Below are 18458 nucleotides of genomic sequence, written 5' to 3'. Positions count from 1 at the left end.
TAAAGAATCTAAAGAATCTAAAGAATCTAAGGAATCTAAAGAATCTAAAGAATCTAAAGGATCTAAAGGATCTAAAGAATCTAAAGAATCTAAAGATTCTAAAGTATCTAAAGAATCTAAAGAATCTAAAGAATCTAAAGAATCTAAAGAATCTAAAGAATCTAAAGAATCTAAAGAATCTAAAGAATCTAAAGAATCTAAAGAATCTAAAGAATCTAAAGAATCTAAAGAATCTAAAGAATCTAAAAAATCCAAAGAATCTAAAGAATCTAAAGAATCTAAAGAATCTAAAGAATCTAAAGAATCTAAAGAATCTAAAGAATCTAAAGAATCTAAAGAATCTAAAGAATCCAAAGAATCTAAAGAATCTAAAGAATCTAAAAAATCTAAAGAATCTAAAGGATCTAAAGAATCTAAAGGATCTGAAGAATCTGAAGAATCTAAAGAATCTAAAGAATCTAAAGAATCTAAATAATCTAAAGAATCTAAATAATCTAAAGAATCTAAAGAATCTAAAGAATCTAAAGAATCTAAAGAATCTAAAGAATCAAAAGAATCTAAAGAATCTAAAGAATCTAAAGAATCTAAAGAATCTAAAAAATCTAAAATATCTAAAGAATCTAAAGAATCTAAAGAATCTAAAAATTCTTAAGAATCTAAAGAATCTAAAGAATCTAAAGAATCTAAAGAATCTAAAGAATCTAAAGAATCTAAAGAATCTAAAGAATCTAAAGAATCTAAAGAATCTAAAGAATCTAAAGAATCTAAAGAATCTAAAGAATCTAAAGAATCTAAAGAATCTAAAGAATCTAAAGAATCTAAAGAATCTAAAGAATCTAAAGAATCTAAAGAATCTAAAGAATCTAAAGAATCTAAAGAATCTAAAGAATCTAAAGAATCTAAAGAATCTAAAGAATCTAAAGAATCTAAAGAATATAAAGAATCTAAAGAATCTAAAGAATCTAAAGAATCTAAAGAATCTAAAGAATCTGAAGAATTTAAAGAATTTAAAGAATCTAAAGAATCTAAAAAATCTAAAGAATCTAAAGAATCTAAAGAATCTAAAGAATCTAAAGAATCTAAAGAATCTAAAGAATCTAAAGAATCTAAAGAATCTAAAGAATCTAAAGAATCTAAAGAATCTAAAGAATCTAAAGAATCTAAAGAATCTAAAGAATCTAAAGAATCTAAAGAATCTAAAGAATCTAAAAAATCTAAAGAATCTAAAGAATCTAAAGAATCTAAAAAATCTAAAGAATCTAAAGAATCTAAAGAATCTAAAGAATCTAAAGAATCCAAAGAATCTAAAGAATCTAAAGAATCTAAAGAATCTAAAGAATCTAAACAATCTAAAGAATCTAAAGAATCTAAAGAATCTAAAGAATCTAAAGAATCTAAAGAATCTAAAGAATCTAAAGAATCTAAAGAATCTAAAGAATCTAAAGAATCTAAAGAATCTAAAGAATCTAAAGAATCTAAAGAATCTAAAGAATCTAAATAATCAAAAGAATCTAAATAATCTAAATAATCTAAAGAATCTAAAGAATCTAAAGAATCTAAAGAATCTACAAAATCTAAAGAATCTAAAGAATCTAAAGAATCTAAAGAATCTAAAGAATCTAAAGAATCTAAAGAATCTAAAGAATCTAAAGAATCTAAAGAATCTAAAGAATCTAAAGAATCTAAAGAACCTAAAGAATCTAAAGAATCTAAAGAATCTAAAGAATCTAAAGAATCTAAAGAATCTAAAGAATCTAAAGAATCTAAAGAATCTAAAGAATCTAAAGTATCTAAAGAATCTAAAGAATCTAAAGAATGTAAAGAATCTAAAGAATCTAAATAATCTAAATAATCTAAAGAATCTAAAGAATCTAAAGAATCTAAAAAATCTAAAGAATCTAAAGAATCTAAAGAATCTAAAGAATCTAAAGAATCTAAAGAATCTAAAGAATCTAAAGAATCTAAAGAATCTAAAGAATCTAAAGAATCTAAAGAATCTAAAAAATCTAAAGAATCTAAATAATCTAAATAATCTAAAGAATCTAAATAATCTAAATAATCTAAAGAATCTAAAGAATCTAAAGAATCTAAAGAATCTAAAGAATCTAAAGAATCTAAAGAATCTAAAGAATCTGAAGAATCTAAAGAATCTAAAGAATCTAAAGAATCTAAAGAATCTAAAGAATCTAAAGAATCTAAAGAATCTAAAGAATCTAAAGAATCTAAAGAATCTAAAGAATCTAAAGAATATAAAGAATCTAAAGAATCTAAAGAATCTAAAGATTCTAAAGAATCTAAAGAATCTAAAGAATCTCAAGAATCTAAAGAATCTAAAGAATCTAAAGAATCTAAAGAATCTAAAGAATCTAAAGAATCTAAAGAATCTAAAGAATCTAAAGAATCTAAAGAATCTAAAGAATCTAAAGAATCTAAAGAATCTAAAGAATCTAAAGAATCTAAGGAATCTAAAGAATCTAAAGAATCTAAAGGATCTAAAAGATCTAAAGAATCTAAAGAATCTAAAGATTCTAAAGTATCTAAAGAATCTAAAGAATCTAAAGAATCTAAAGAATCTAAAGAATCTAAAGAATCTAAAGAATCTAAAGAATCTAAAAAATCCAAAGAATCTAAAGAATCTAAAGAATCTAAAGAATCTAAAGAATCTAAAGAATCTAAAGAATCTAAAGAATCTAAAGAATCTAAAGAATCCAAAGAATCTAAAGAATCTAAAGAATCTAAAGTATCTAAAGAATCTAAAGAATCTAAAGAATCTAAAGGATCTAAAGAATCTAAAGGATCTGAAGAATCTGAAGAATCTAAAGAATCTAAAGAATCTAAAGAATCTAAATAATCTAAAGAATCTAAATAATCTAAAGAATCTAAAGAATCTAAAGAATCTAAAGAATCTAAAGAATCTAAAGAATCAAAAGAATCTAAAGAATCTAAAGAATCTAAAGAATCTAAAGAATCTAAAAAATCTAAAATATCTAAAGAATCTAAAGAATCTAAAGAATCTAAAAATTCTTAAGAATCTAAAGAATCTAAAGAATCTAAAGAATCTAAAGAATCTAAAGAATCTAAAGAATCTAAAGAATCTAAAGAATCTAAAGAATCTAAAGAATCTAAAGAATCTAAAGAATCTAAAGAATCTAAAAAATCCAAAGAATCTAAAGAATCTAAAGAATCTAAAGAATCTAAAGAATCTAAAGAATCTAAAGAATCTAAAGAATCTAAAGAATCTAAAGAATCTAAAGAATCCAAAGAATCTAAAGAATCTAAAGAATCTAAAGAATCTAAAGAATCTAAAGAATCTAAAGAATCTAAAAAATCTAAAGAATCTAAAGAATCTAAAGAAACTAAAGAATCTAAAGAATCTAAAGAATCTAAAAAATCTAAAGAATCTAAAGAATCTAAAGAATCTAAAGAATCTAAAAAATCTAAAGAATCTAAAGAATCTAAAGAATCTAAAGAATCTAAAGAATCTAAAGAACCTAAAGAATCTAAAGAATCTAAAGAATCTAAAGAATCTAAAGAATCTAAAGAATCTAAAGAATCTAAAGAATCTAAAGAATCTAAAGAATCTAAAGAATCCAAAGAATCTAAAGAATCTAAAGAATCTAAAGAATCTAAAGAATCTAAAGAATCTAAAGAATCTAAAGAATCTAAAGAATCTAAAGAATCTAAAGAATCTAAAGAATCTAAAGAATCTAAAGAATCTAAAGAATCTAAAGAATCTAAAGAATCTAAAGAATCTAAAGAATCTAAAGAATCTAAAAAATCCAAAGAATCTAAAGAATCTAAAGAATCTAAAGAATCTAAAGAATCTAAAGAATCTAAAGAATCTAAAGAATCTAAAGAATCTAAAGAATCTAAAGAATCCAAAGAATCTAAAGAATCTAAAGAATCTAAAGAATCTAAAGAATCTAAAGAATCTAAAGAATCTAAAGAATCTAAAGAATCTAAAGAATCTAAAGAATCTAAAGAATCTAAAGAATCTAAAGAATCTAAAGAATCTAAAGAATCTAAAGAATCTAAAGAATCTAAAAAATCTAAAGAATCTAAAGAATCTAAAGAATCTAAAGAATCTAAAGAATCTAAAGAATCTAAAGAATCTAAAGAATCTAAAGAATCTAAAGAATCTAAAGAATTTAAAGAATCTAAAGAATCTAAAGAATCTAAAGAATCTAAAGAATCTAAAGAATCTAAAGAATCTAAAGAATCTAAAGAATTTAAAGAATCTAAAGAATCTAAAGAATCTAAAGAATCTAAAGAATCTAAAGAATCTAAAGAATCTAAAGAATCTAAAGAATCTAAAGAATCTAAAGAATCTAAAGAATCTAAAGAATCTAAAGAATCTAAAGAATCTAAAGAATCTAAAGAATCTAAAGAATCTAAAGAATCAAAGTATCTAAAGAATCTAAATAATCTAAAGTATCTAAATAATCTAAAGAATCTAAATAATCTAAATAATCCAAAGAATCTAAAGAATCTAAAGAATCTAAAAAATCTAAAGAATCTAAATAATCTAAAGAATCTAAATAATCTAAATAATCTAAAGAATCTAAAGAATCTAAAGAATCTAAAAAATCTAAAGAATCTAAAGAATCTAAAGAATCTAAAGAATCTAAAAAATCTAAAGAATCTAAAGAATCTAAAGAATCTAAAGAATCTAAAGAATCTAAAGAACCTAAAGAATCTAAAGAATCTAAAGAATCTAAAGAATCTAAAGAATCTAAAGAATCTAAAGAATCTAAAGAATCTAAAGAATCTAAAGAATCTAAAGAATCTAAAGAATCCAAAGAATCTAAAGAATATAAAGAATCTAAAGAATCTAAAGAATCTAAAGAATCTAAAGAATCTAAAGAATCTAAAGAATCTAAAGAATCTAAAGAATCTAAAGAATCTAAAGAATCTAAAGAATCTAAAGAATCTAAAGAATCTAAAGAATCTAAAAAATCCAAAGAATCTAAAGAATCTAAAGAATCTAAAGAATCTAAAGAATCTAAAGAATCTAAAGAATCTAAAGAATCTAAAGAATCTAAAGAATCTAAAGAATCCAAAGAATCTAAAGAATCTAAAGAATCTAAAGAATCTAAAGAATCTAAAGAATCTAAAGAATCTAAAAAATCTAAAGAATCTAAAGGATCTAAAGAATCTAAAGGATCTGAAGAATCTGAAGAATCTAAAGAATCTAAAGAATATAAAGAATCTAAAGAATCTAAAGAATCTAAGGAATCTAAAGAATCTAAAGAATCTAAAGGATCTAAAGGATCTAAAGAATCTAAAGAATCTAAAGATTCTAAAGTATCTAAAGAATCTAAAGAATCTAAAGAATCTAAAGAATCTAAAGAATCTAAAGAATCTAAAGAATCTAAAGAATCTAAAGAATCTAAAGAATCTAAAGAATCTAAAGAATCTAAAGAATCTAAAGAATCTAAAGAATCTAAAAAATCCAAAGAATCTAAAGAATCTAAAGAATCTAAAGAATCTAAAGAATCTAAAGAATCTAAAGAATCTAAAGAATCTAAAGAATCTAAAGAATCTAAAGAATCTAAAGAATCTAAAGAATCCAAAGAATCTAAAGAATCTAAAGAATCTAAAAAATCTAAAGAATCTAAAGGATCTAAAGAATCTAAAGGATCTGAAGAATCTGAAGAATCTAAAGAATCTAAAGAATCTAAAGAATCTAAATAATCTAAAGAATCTAAATAATCTAAAGAATCTAAAGAATCTAAAGAATCTAAAGAATCTAAAGAATCTAAAGAATCAAAAGAATCTAAAGAATCTAAAGAATCTAAAGAATCTAAAGAATCTAAAAAATCTAAAATATCTAAAGAATCTAAAGAATCTAAAGAATCTAAAAATTCTTAAGAATCTAAAGAATCTAAAGAATCTAAAGAATCTAAAGAATCTAAAGAATCTAAAGAATCTAAAGAATCTAAAGAATCTAAAGAATCTAAAGAATCTAAAGAATCTAAAGAATCTAAAGAATCTAAAGAATCTAAAGAATCTAAAGAATCTAAAGAATCTAAAGAATCTAAAGAATCTAAAGAATCTAAAGAATCTAAAGAATCTAAAGAATCTAAAGAATCTAAAGAATCTAAAGAATCTAAAGAATCTAAAGAATCTAAAGAATCTAAAGAATCTAAAGAATCTAAAGAATCTAAAGAATCTAAAGAATCTAAAGAATCTAAAGAATCTAAAGAATCTAAAGAATCTGAAGAATTTAAAGAATCTAAAGAATCTAAAAAATCTAAAGAATCTAAAGAATCTAAAAAATCCAAAGAATCTAAAGAATCTAAAGAATCTAAAGAATCTAAAAAATCCAAAGAATCTAAAGAATCTAAAGAATCTAAAGAATCTAAAGAATCTAAAGAATCTAAAGAATCTAAAGAATCTAAAGAATCTAAAGAATCCAAAGAATCTAAAGAATCTAAAGAATCTAAAGTATCTAAAGAATCTAAAGAATCTAAAGAATCTAAAGGATCTAAAGAATCTAAAGGATCTGAAGAATCTGAAGAATCTAAAGAATCTAAAGAATCTAAAGAATCTAAATAATCTAAAGAATCTAAATAATCTAAAGAATCTAAAGAATCTAAAGAATCTAAAGAATCTAAAGAATCTAAAGAATCAAAAGAATCTAAAGAATCTAAAGAATCTAAAGAATCTAAAGAATCTAAAAAATCTAAAATATCTAAAGAATCTAAAGAATCTAAAGAATCTAAAAATTCTTAAGAATCTAAAGAATCTAAAGAATCTAAAGAATCTAAAGAATCTAAAGAATCTAAAGAATCTAAAGAATCTAAAGAATCTAAAGAATCTAAAGAATCTAAAGAATCTAAAGAATCTAAAGAATCTAAAAAATCCAAAGAATCTAAAGAATCTAAAGAATCTAAAGAATCTAAAGAATCTAAAGAATCTAAAGAATCTAAAGAATCTAAAGAATCTAAAGAATCTAAAGAATCCAAAGAATCTAAAGAATCTAAAGAATCTAAAGAATCTAAAGAATCTAAAGAATCTAAAGAATCTAAAAAATCTAAAGAATCTAAAGAATCTAAAGAAACTAAAGAATCTAAAGAATCTAAAGAATCTAAAAAATCTAAAGAATCTAAAGAATCTAAAGAATCTAAAGAATCTAAAAAATCTAAAGAATCTAAAGAATCTAAAGAATCTAAAGAATCTAAAGAATCTAAAGAACCTAAAGAATCTAAAGAATCTAAAGAATCTAAAGAATCTAAAGAATCTAAAGAATCTAAAGAATCTAAAGAATCTAAAGAATCTAAAGAATCTAAAGAATCCAAAGAATCTAAAGAATCTAAAGAATCTAAAGAATCTAAAGAATCTAAAGAATCTAAAGAATCTAAAGAATCTAAAGAATCTAAAGAATCTAAAGAATCTAAAGAATCTAAAGAATCTAAAGAATCTAAAGAATCTAAAGAATCTAAAGAATCTAAAGAATCTAAAGAATCTAAAGAATCTAAAAAATCCAAAGAATCTAAAGAATCTAAAGAATCTAAAGAATCTAAAGAATCTAAAGAATCTAAAGAATCTAAAGAATCTAAAGAATCTAAAGAATCTAAAGAATCCAAAGAATCTAAAGAATCTAAAGAATCTAAAGAATCTAAAGAATCTAAAGAATCTAAAGAATCTAAAGAATCTAAAGAATCTAAAGAATCTAAAGAATCTAAAGAATCTAAAGAATCTAAAGAATCTAAAGAATCTAAAGAATCTAAAGAATCTAAAGAATCTAAAGAATCTAAAAAATCTAAAGAATCTAAAGAATCTAAAGAATCTAAAGAATCTAAAGAATCTAAAGAATCTAAAGAATCTAAAGAATCTAAAGAATCTAAAGAATCTAAAGAATTTAAAGAATCTAAAGAATCTAAAGAATCTAAAGAATCTAAAGAATCTAAAGAATCTAAAGAATCTAAAGAATCTAAAGAATCTAAAGAATTTAAAGAATCTAAAGAATCTAAAGAATCTAAAGAATCTAAAGAATCTAAAGAATCTAAAGAATCTAAAGAATCTAAAGAATCTAAAGAATCTAAAGAATCTAAAGAATCTAAAGAATCTAAAGAATCTAAAGAATCTAAAGAATCTAAAGAATCTAAAGAATCTAAAGAATCAAAGTATCTAAAGAATCTAAATAATCTAAAGTATCTAAATAATCTAAAGAATCTAAATAATCTAAATAATCCAAAGAATCTAAAGAATCTAAAGAATCTAAAAAATCTAAAGAATCTAAATAATCTAAAGAATCTAAATAATCTAAATAATCTAAAGAATCTAAAGAATCTAAAGAATCTAAAAAATCTAAAGAATCTAAAGAATCTAAAGAATCTAAAGAATCTAAAAAATCTAAAGAATCTAAAGAATCTAAAGAATCTAAAGAATCTAAAGAATCTAAAGAACCTAAAGAATCTAAAGAATCTAAAGAATCTAAAGAATCTAAAGAATCTAAAGAATCTAAAGAATCTAAAGAATCTAAAGAATCTAAAGAATCTAAAGAATCTAAAGAATCCAAAGAATCTAAAGAATATAAAGAATCTAAAGAATCTAAAGAATCTAAAGAATCTAAAGAATCTAAAGAATCTAAAGAATCTAAAGAATCTAAAGAATCTAAAGAATCTAAAGAATCTAAAGAATCTAAAGAATCTAAAGAATCTAAAGAATCTAAAAAATCCAAAGAATCTAAAGAATCTAAAGAATCTAAAGAATCTAAAGAATCTAAAGAATCTAAAGAATCTAAAGAATCTAAAGAATCTAAAGAATCTAAAGAATCCAAAGAATCTAAAGAATCTAAAGAATCTAAAGAATCTAAAGAATCTAAAGAATCTAAAGAATCTAAAAAATCTAAAGAATCTAAAGGATCTAAAGAATCTAAAGGATCTGAAGAATCTGAAGAATCTAAAGAATCTAAAGAATCTAAAGAATCTAAAGAATCTAAAGAATCTAAGGAATCTAAAGAATCTAAAGAATCTAAAGGATCTAAAGGATCTAAAGAATCTAAAGAATCTAAAGATTCTAAAGTATCTAAAGAATCTAAAGAATCTAAAGAATCTAAAGAATCTAAAGAATCTAAAGAATCTAAAGAATCTAAAGAATCTAAAGAATCTAAAGAATCTAAAGAATCTAAAGAATCTAAAGAATCTAAAGAATCTAAAGAATCTAAAAAATCCAAAGAATCTAAAGAATCTAAAGAATCTAAAGAATCTAAAGAATCTAAAGAATCTAAAGAATCTAAAGAATCTAAAGAATCTAAAGAATCTAAAGAATCTAAAGAATCTAAAGAATCCAAAGAATCTAAAGAATCTAAAGAATCTAAAAAATCTAAAGAATCTAAAGGATCTAAAGAATCTAAAGGATCTGAAGAATCTGAAGAATCTAAAGAATCTAAAGAATCTAAAGAATCTAAATAATCTAAAGAATCTAAATAATCTAAAGAATCTAAAGAATCTAAAGAATCTAAAGAATCTAAAGAATCTAAAGAATCAAAAGAATCTAAAGAATCTAAAGAATCTAAAGAATCTAAAGAATCTAAAAAATCTAAAATATCTAAAGAATCTAAAGAATCTAAAGAATCTAAAAATTCTTAAGAATCTAAAGAATCTAAAGAATCTAAAGAATCTAAAGAATCTAAAGAATCTAAAGAATCTAAAGAATCTAAAGAATCTAAAGAATCTAAAGAATCTAAAGAATCTAAAGAATCTAAAGAATCTAAAGAATCTAAAGAATCTAAAGAATCTAAAGAATCTAAAGAATCTAAAGAATCTAAAGAATCTAAAGAATCTAAAGAATCTAAAGAATCTAAAGAATCTAAAGAATCTAAAGAATCTAAAGAATCTAAAGAATCTAAAGAATCTAAAGAATCTAAAGAATCTAAAGAATCTAAAGAATCTAAAGAATCTAAAGAATCTAAAGAATCTAAAGAATCTGAAGAATTTAAAGAATCTAAAGAATCTAAAAAATCTAAAGAATCTAAAGAATCTAAAGAATCTAAAGAATCTAAAGAATCTAAAGAATCTAAAGAATCTAAAGAATCTAAAGAATCTAAAGAATCTAAAGAATCTAAAGAATCTAAAGAATCTAAAGAATCTAAAGAATCTAAAGAATCTAAAGAATCCAAAGAATCTAAAGAATCTAAAGAATCTAAAGAATCTAAAAAATCTAAAGAATCTAAAGAATCTAAAGAATCTAAAAAATCTAAAGAATCTAAAGAATCTAAAGAATCTAAAGAATCTAAAGAATCCAAAGAATCTAAAGAATCTAAAGAATCTAAAGAATCTAAAGAATCTAAACAATCTAAAGAATCTAAACAATCTAAAGAATCTAAAGAATCTAAAGAATCTAAAGAATCTAAAGAATCTAAAGAATCTAAAGAATCTAAAGAATCTAAAGAATCTAAAGAATCTAAAGAATCTAAAGAATCTAAAGAATCTAAAGAATCTAAAGAATCTAAAGAATCTAAATAATCAAAAGAATCTAAATAATCTAAATAATCTAAAGAATCTAAAGAATCTAAAGAATCTAAAGAATCTACAAAATCTAAAGAATCTAAAAAATCTAAAGAATCTAAAGAATCTAAAGAATCTAAAGAATCTAAAGAATCTAAAGAATCTAAAGAATCTAAAGAATCTAAAGAATCTAAAGAATCTAAAGAACCTAAAGAATCTAAAGAATCTAAAGAATCTAAAGAATCTAAAGAATCTAAAGAATCTAAAGAATCTAAAGAATCTAAAGAATCTAAAGAATCTAAAGAATCTAAAGTATCTAAAGAATCTAAAGAATCTAAAGAATGTAAAGAATCTAAAGAATCTAAATAATCTAAATAATCTAAAGAATCTAAAGAATCTAAAGAATCTAAAAAATCTAAAGAATCTAAAGAATCTAAAGAATCTAAAGAATCTAAAGAATCTAAAGAATCTAAAGAATCTAAAGAATCTAAAGAATCTAAAGAATCTAAAGAATCTAAAGAATCTAAAAAATCTAAAGAATCTAAATAATCTAAATAATCTAAAGAATCTAAATAATCTAAATAATCTAAAGAATCTAAAGAATCTAAAGAATCTAAAGAATCTAAAGAATCTAAAGAATCTAAAGAATCTAAAGAATCTGAAGAATCTAAAGAATCTAAAGAATCTAAAGAATCTAAAGAATCTAAAGAATCTAAAGAATCTAAAGAATCTAAAGAATCTAAAGAATCTAAAGAATCTAAAGAATCTAAAGAATCTAAAGAATATAAAGAATCTAAAGAATCTAAAGAATCTAAAGATTCTAAAGAATCTAAAGAATCTAAAGAATCTCAAGAATCTAAAGAATCTAAAGAATCTAAAGAATCTAAAGAATCTAAAGAATCTAAAGAATCTAAAGAATCTAAAGAATCTAAAGAATCTAAAGAATCTAAAGAATCTAAAGAATCTAAAGAATCTAAAGAATCTAAGGAATCTAAAGAATCTAAAGAATCTAAAGGATCTAAAAGATCTAAAGAATCTAAAGAATCTAAAGATTCTAAAGTATCTAAAGAATCTAAAGAATCTAAAGAATCTAAAGAATCTAAAGAATCTAAAGAATCTAAAGAATCTAAAGAATCTAAAAAATCCAAAGAATCTAAAGAATCTAAAGAATCTAAAGAATCTAAAGAATCTAAAGAATCTAAAGAATCTAAAGAATCTAAAGAATCCAAAGAATCTAAAGAATCTAAAGAATCTAAAGTATCTAAAGAATCTAAAGAATCTAAAGAATCTAAAGGATCTAAAGAATCTAAAGGATCTGAAGAATCTGAAGAATCTAAAGAATCTAAAGAATCTAAAGAATCTAAATAATCTAAAGAATCTAAATAATCTAAAGAATCTAAAGAATCTAAAGAATCTAAAGAATCTAAAGAATCTAAAGAATCAAAAGAATCTAAAGAATCTAAAGAATCTAAAGAATCTAAAGAATCTAAAAAATCTAAAATATCTAAAGAATCTAAAGAATCTAAAGAATCTAAAAATTCTTAAGAATCTAAAGAATCTAAAGAATCTAAAGAATCTAAAGAATCTAAAGAATCTAAAGAATCTAAAGAATCTAAAGAATCTAAAGAATCTAAAGAATCTAAAGAATCTAAAGAATCTAAAGAATCTAAAGAATCTAAAGAATCTAAAGAATCTAAAGAATCTAAAGAATCTAAAGAATCTAAAGAATCTAAAGAATCTAAAGAATCTAAAGAATCTAAAGAATCTAAAGAATCTAAAGAATCTAAAGAATCTGAAGAATCTAAAGAATCTAAAGAATCTAAAAAATCAAAAGAATCTAAAGAATCTAAAGAATCTAAAGAATCTAAAGAATCTAAAGAATCTAAAGAATCTAAAGAATCTAAAGAATCTAAAGAATCTAAAGAATCTAAAGAATCTAAAGAATCTAAAGAATCTAAAGAATCTAAAGAATCTAAAGAATCTAAAGAATCTAAAGAATCTAAAGAATCTAAAGAATCTAAAGAATCTAAAGAATCTAAAGAATCTAAAGAATCTAAAGAATCTAAAGAATCTAAAGAATCTAAAAAATCTAAAGAATCTAAAGAATCTAAAGAATCTAAAAAATCTAAAGAATCTAAAGAATCTAAAGAATCTAAAGAATCTAAAGAATCCAAAGAATCTAAAGAATCTAAAGAATCTAAAGAATCTAAAGAATCTAAACAATCTAAAAATCTAAAGAATCTAAAGAATCTAAAGAATCTAAAGAATCTAAAGAATCTAAAGAATCTAAAGAATCTAAAGAATCTAAAGAATCTAAAGAATCTAAAGAATCTAAAGAATCTAAAGAATCTAAAGAATCTAAAGAATCTAAAGAATCTAAAGAATCTAAAGAATCTAAAGAATCTAAAGAATCTAAAGAATCTAAAGAATCTAAAGAATCTAAAGAATCTAAAGAATCTAAAGAATCTAAAGAATCTAAAGAATCTAAAGAATCAAAAGAATCTAAAGAATCTAAAGAATCTAAAGAATCTAAAGAATCTAAAAAATCTAAAATATCTAAAGAATCTAAAGAATCTAAAGAATCTAAAAATTCTTAAGAATCTAAAGAATCTAAAGAATCTAAAGAATCTAAAGAATCTAAAGAATCTAAAGAATCTAAAGAATCTAAAGAATCTAAAGAATCTAAAGAATCTAAAGAATCTAAAGAATCTAAAGAATCTAAAGAATCTAAAGAATCTAAAGAATCTAAAGGATCTAAAGAATCTAAAGAATCTAAAGAATCTAAAGAATCTAAAGAATCTAAAGAATCTAAAGAATCTAAAGTATCTAAAGAATCTAAAGAATCTAAAGAATCTAAAGAATCTAAAGAATCTAAAGAATCTAAAGAATCTAAAAAATCTAAAGAATCTAAAGAATCTAAAGAATCTAAAGAATCTAAAGAATCTAAAGAATCTAAAGAATCCAAAGAATCTAAAGAATCTAAAGAATCTAAAGAATCTAAAAAATCTAAAGAATCTAAAGGATCTAAAGAATCTAAAGGATCTGAAGAATCTGAAGAATCTAAAGAATCTAAAGAATCTAAAGAATCTAAATAATCTAAAGAATCTAAATAATCTAAAGAATCTAAAGAATCTAAAGAATCTAAAGAATCTAAAGAATCTAAAGAATCAAAAGAATCTAAAGAATCTAAAGAATCTAAAGAATCTAAAGAATCTAAAAAATCTAAAATATCTAAAGAATCTAAAGAATCTAAAGAATCTAAAAATTCTTAAGAATCTAAAGAATCTAAAAAATCTAAAGAATCTAAAGAATCTAAAGAATCTAAAGAATCTAAAGAATCTAAAGAATCTAAAGAATCTAAAGAATCTAAAGAATCTAAAGAATCTAAAGAATCTAAAGAATCTAAAGAATCTAAAGAATCTAAAGAATCTAAAGAATCTAAAGAATCTAAAGAATCTAAAGAATCTAAAGAATCTAAAGAATCTAAAGAATCTAAAGAATCTAAAGAATCTAAAGAATCTAAAGAATCTGAAGAATTTAAAGAATCTAAAGAATCTAAAAAATCTAAAGAATCTAAAGAATCTAAAGAATCTAAAGAATCTAAAGAATCTAAAGAATCTAAAGAATCTAAAGAATCTAAAGAATCTAAAGAATCTAAAGAATCTAAAGAATCTAAAGAATCTAAAGAATCTAAAGAATCTAAAGAATCTAAAGAATCTAAAGAATCTAAAGAATCTAAAGAATCTAAAGAATCTAAAAAATCTAAAGAATCTAAAGAATCTAAAGAATCTAAAAAATCTAAAGAATCTAAAGAATCTAAAGAATCTAAAGAATCTAAAGAATCTAAAGAATCCAAAGAATCTAAAGAATCTAAAGAATCTAAAGAATCTAAAGAATCTAAACAATCTAAAGAATCTAAAGAATCTAAAGAATCTAAAGAATCTAAAGAATCTAAAGAATCTAAAGAATCTAAAGAATCTAAAGAATCTAAAGAATCTAAAGAATCTAAAGAATCTAAAGAATCTAAAGAATCTAAAGAATCTAAAGAATCTAAAGAATCTAAATAATCAAAAGAATCTAAATAATCTAAATAATCTAAAGAATCTAAAGAATCTAAAGAATCTAAAGAATCTACAAAATCTAAAGAATCTAAAGAATCTAAAGAATCTAAAGAATCTAAAGAATCTAAAGAATCTAAAGAATCTAAAGAATCTAAAGAATCTAAAGAATCTAAAGAATCTAAAGAATCTAAAGAATCTAAAGAACCTAAAGAATCTAAAGAATCTAAAGAATCTAAAGAATCTAAAGAATCTAAAGAATCTAAAGAATCTAAAGAATCTAAAGAATCTAAAGAATCTAAAGAATCTAAAGTATCTAAAGAATCTAAAGAATCTAAAGAATCTAAAGAATCTAAAGAATCTAAATAATCTAAATAATCTAAAGAATCTAAAGAATCTAAAGAATCTAAAAAATCTAAAGAATCTAAAGAATCTAAAGAATCTAAAGAATCTAAAGAATCTAAAGAATCTAAAGAATCTAAAGAATCTAAAGAATCTAAAGAATCTAAAGAATCTAAAGAATCTAAAGAATCTAAAGAATCTAAAAAATCTAAAGAATCTAAATAATCTAAATAATCTAAAGAATCTAAATAATCTAAATAATCTAAAGAATCTAAAGAATCTAAAGAATCTAAAGAATCTAAAGAATCTAAAGAATCTAAAGAATCTAAAGAATCTAAAGAATCTGAAGAATCTAAAGAATCTAAAGAATCTAAAGAATCTAAAGAATCTAAAGAATCTAAAGAATCTAAAGAATCTAAAGAATCTAAAGAATCTAAAGAATCTAAAGAATCTAAAGAATATAAAGAATCTAAAGAATCTAAAGAATCTAAAGATTCTAAAGAATCTAAAGAATCTAAAGAATCTCAAGAATCTAAAGAATCTAAAGAATCTAAAGAATCTAAAGAATCTAAAGAATCTAAAGAATCTAAAGAATCTAAAGAATCTAAAGAATCTAAAGGATCTAAAGAATCTAAAGAATCTAAGGAATCTAAAGAATCTAAAGAATCTAAAGGATCTAAAAGATCTAAAGAATCTAAAGAATCTAAAGATTCTAAAGTATCTAAAGAATCTAAAGAATCTAAAGAATCTAAAGAATCTAAAGAATCTAAAAAATCTAAAGAATCTAAAGAATCTAAAAAATCCAAAGAATCTAAAGAATCTAAAGAATCTAAAGAATCTAAAGAATCTAAAGAATCTAAAGAATCTAAAGAATCTAAAGAATCCAAAGAATCTAAAGAATCTAAAGAATCTAAAATATCTAAAGAATCTAAAGAATCTAAAGAATCTAAAGGATCTAAAGGATCTGAAGAATCTGAAGAATCTAAAGAATCTAAAGAATCTAAAGAATCTAAATAATCTAAAGAATCTAAATAATCTAAAGAATCTAAAGAATCTAAAGAATCTAAAGAATCTAAAGAATCTAAAGAATCAAAAGAATCTAAAGAATCTAAAGAATCTAAAGAATCTAAAGAATCTAAAAAATCTAAAATATCTAAAGAATCTAAAGAATCTAAAGAATCTAAAAATTCTTAAGAATCTAAAGAATCTAAAGAATCTAAAAAATCTAAAGAATCTAAAGAATCTAAAGAATCTAAAGAATCTAAAGAATCTAAAGAATCTAAAGAATCTAAAGAATCTAAAGAATCTAAAGAATCTAAAGAATCTAAAGAATCTAAAGAATCTAAAGAATCTAAAGAATCTAAAGAATCTAAAGAATCTAAAGAATCTAAAGAATCTAAAGAATCTAAAGAATCTAAAGAATCTAAAGAATCTGAAGAATTTAAAGAATCTAAAGAATCTAAAAAATCAAAAGAATCTAAAGAATCTAAAGAATCTAAAGAATCTAAAGAATCTAAAGAATCTAAAGAATCTAAAGAATCTAAAGAATCTAAAGAATCTAAAGAATCTAAAGAATCTAAAGAATCTAAAGAATCTAAAGAATCTAAAGAATCTAAAGAATCTAAAGAATCTAAAGAATCTAAAGAATCTAAAGAATCTAAAGAATCTAAAGAATCTAAAGAATCTAAAGAATCTAAAGAATCTAAAGAATCTAAAGAATCTAAAGAATCTAAAGAATCTAAAGAATCTAAAGAATCTAAAGAATCTAAAGAATCTAAAGAATCTAAAGAATCTAAAGAATCTAAAGAATCTAAAGAATCTAAAGAATCTAAAGAATCTAAAGAATCTAAAGAATCTAAAAAATCTAAAGAATCTAAAGAATCTAAAGAATCTAAAAAATCTAAAGAATCTAAAGAATCTAAAGAATCTAAAGAATCTAAAGAATCCAAAGAATCTAAAGAATCTAAAGAATCTAAAGAATCTAAAGAATCTAAACAATCTAAAGAATCTAAAGAATCTAAAGAATCTAAAGAATCTAAAGAATCTAAAGAATCTAAAGAATCTAAAGAATCTAAAGAATCTAAAGAATCTAAAGAATCTAAAGAATCTAAAGAATCTAAAGAATCTAAAGAATCTAAAGAATCTAAAGAATCTAAAGAATCAAAGAATCTAAAGAATCTAAATAATCTAAAGTATCTAAATAATCAAAAGAATCTAAATAATCTAAATAATCTAAAGAATCTAAAGAATCTAAAGAATCTACAAAATCTAAAGAATCTAAAGAATCTAAAGAATCTAAAGAATCTAAAGAATCTAAAGAATCTAAAGAATCTAAAGAATCTAAAGAATCTAAAGAATCTAAAGAATCTAAAGAATCTAAAGAATCTAAAGAATCTAAAGAATCTAAAGAATCTAAAGAACCTAAAGAATCTAAAGAATCTAAAGAATCTAAAGAATCTAAAGAATCTAAAGAATCTAAAGAATCTAAAGTATCTAAAGAATCTAAAGAATCTAAAGAATCTAAAGAATCTAAAAAATCTAAAGAATCTAAAGAATCTAAAGAATCTAAAGAATCTAAAGAATCTAAAGAATCTAAAGAATCTAAAGAATCTAAAGAATCTAAAGAATCTAAAGAATCTAAAGAATCTAAAGAATCTAAAGAATCTAAAGAATCTAAAGAATCTAAAAAATCTAAAGAATTTAAAGAATCTAAAGAATCTAAAAAATCTAAAGAATCTAAAGAATCTAAAGAATCTAAAGAATCTAAAGAATCCAAAGAATCTAAAGAATCTAAAGGATCTAAAGAATCTAAAGAATCTAAACAATCTAAAGAATCTAAAGAATCTAAAGAATCTAAAGAATCTAAAGAATCTAAAGAATCTAAAGAATCTAAAGAATCTAAAGAATCTAAAGAATCTAAAGAATCTAAAGAATCTAAAGAATCTAAAGAATCTAAAGAATCTAAAGAATCTAAAGAATCTAAAGAATCTAAAGAATCTAAAGAATCTAAAGAATCTAAAGAATCAAAAGAATCTAAAGGATCTAAAGAATCTAAAGAATCTAAAAAATCTAAAATATCTAAAGAATCTAAAGAATCTAAAGAAACTAAAAATTCTTAAGAATCTAAAGAATCTAAAGAATCTAAAAAATCTAAAGAATCTAAAGAATCTAAAGAATCTAAAGAATCTAAAGAATCTAAAGAATCTAAAGAATCTAAAGAATCTAAAGAATCTAAAGAATCTAAAGAATCTAAAGAATCTAAAGAATCTAAAGAATCTAAAGAATCTAAAGAATCTAAAGAATCTAAAGAATCTAAAGAATCTAAAGAATCTAAAGAATCTAAAGAATCTAAAGAATCTAAAGAATCTAAAGAATCTAAAGAATCTAAAGAATCTAAAGAATCTAAAGAATCTAAAGAATCTAAAGAATCTAAAGAATCTAAAGAATCTAAAGAATCTGAAGAATTTAAAGAATCTAAAGTATCTAAAAAATCTAAAGAATCTAAAGAATCTAAAGAATCTAAAGAATCTAAAGAATCTAAAGAATCTAAATAATCTAAAGAATCTAAAGAATCTAAAGAATCTAAAGAATCTAAAGAATCTAA

This window comes from Aethina tumida, chromosome 8, assembly GCF_024364675.1.
Source record: "Aethina tumida isolate Nest 87 chromosome 8, icAetTumi1.1, whole genome shotgun sequence".
Taxonomy (NCBI): Eukaryota; Metazoa; Arthropoda; class Insecta; order Coleoptera; family Nitidulidae; genus Aethina; species Aethina tumida.
This window is presented reverse-complemented; position numbering follows the sequence as displayed.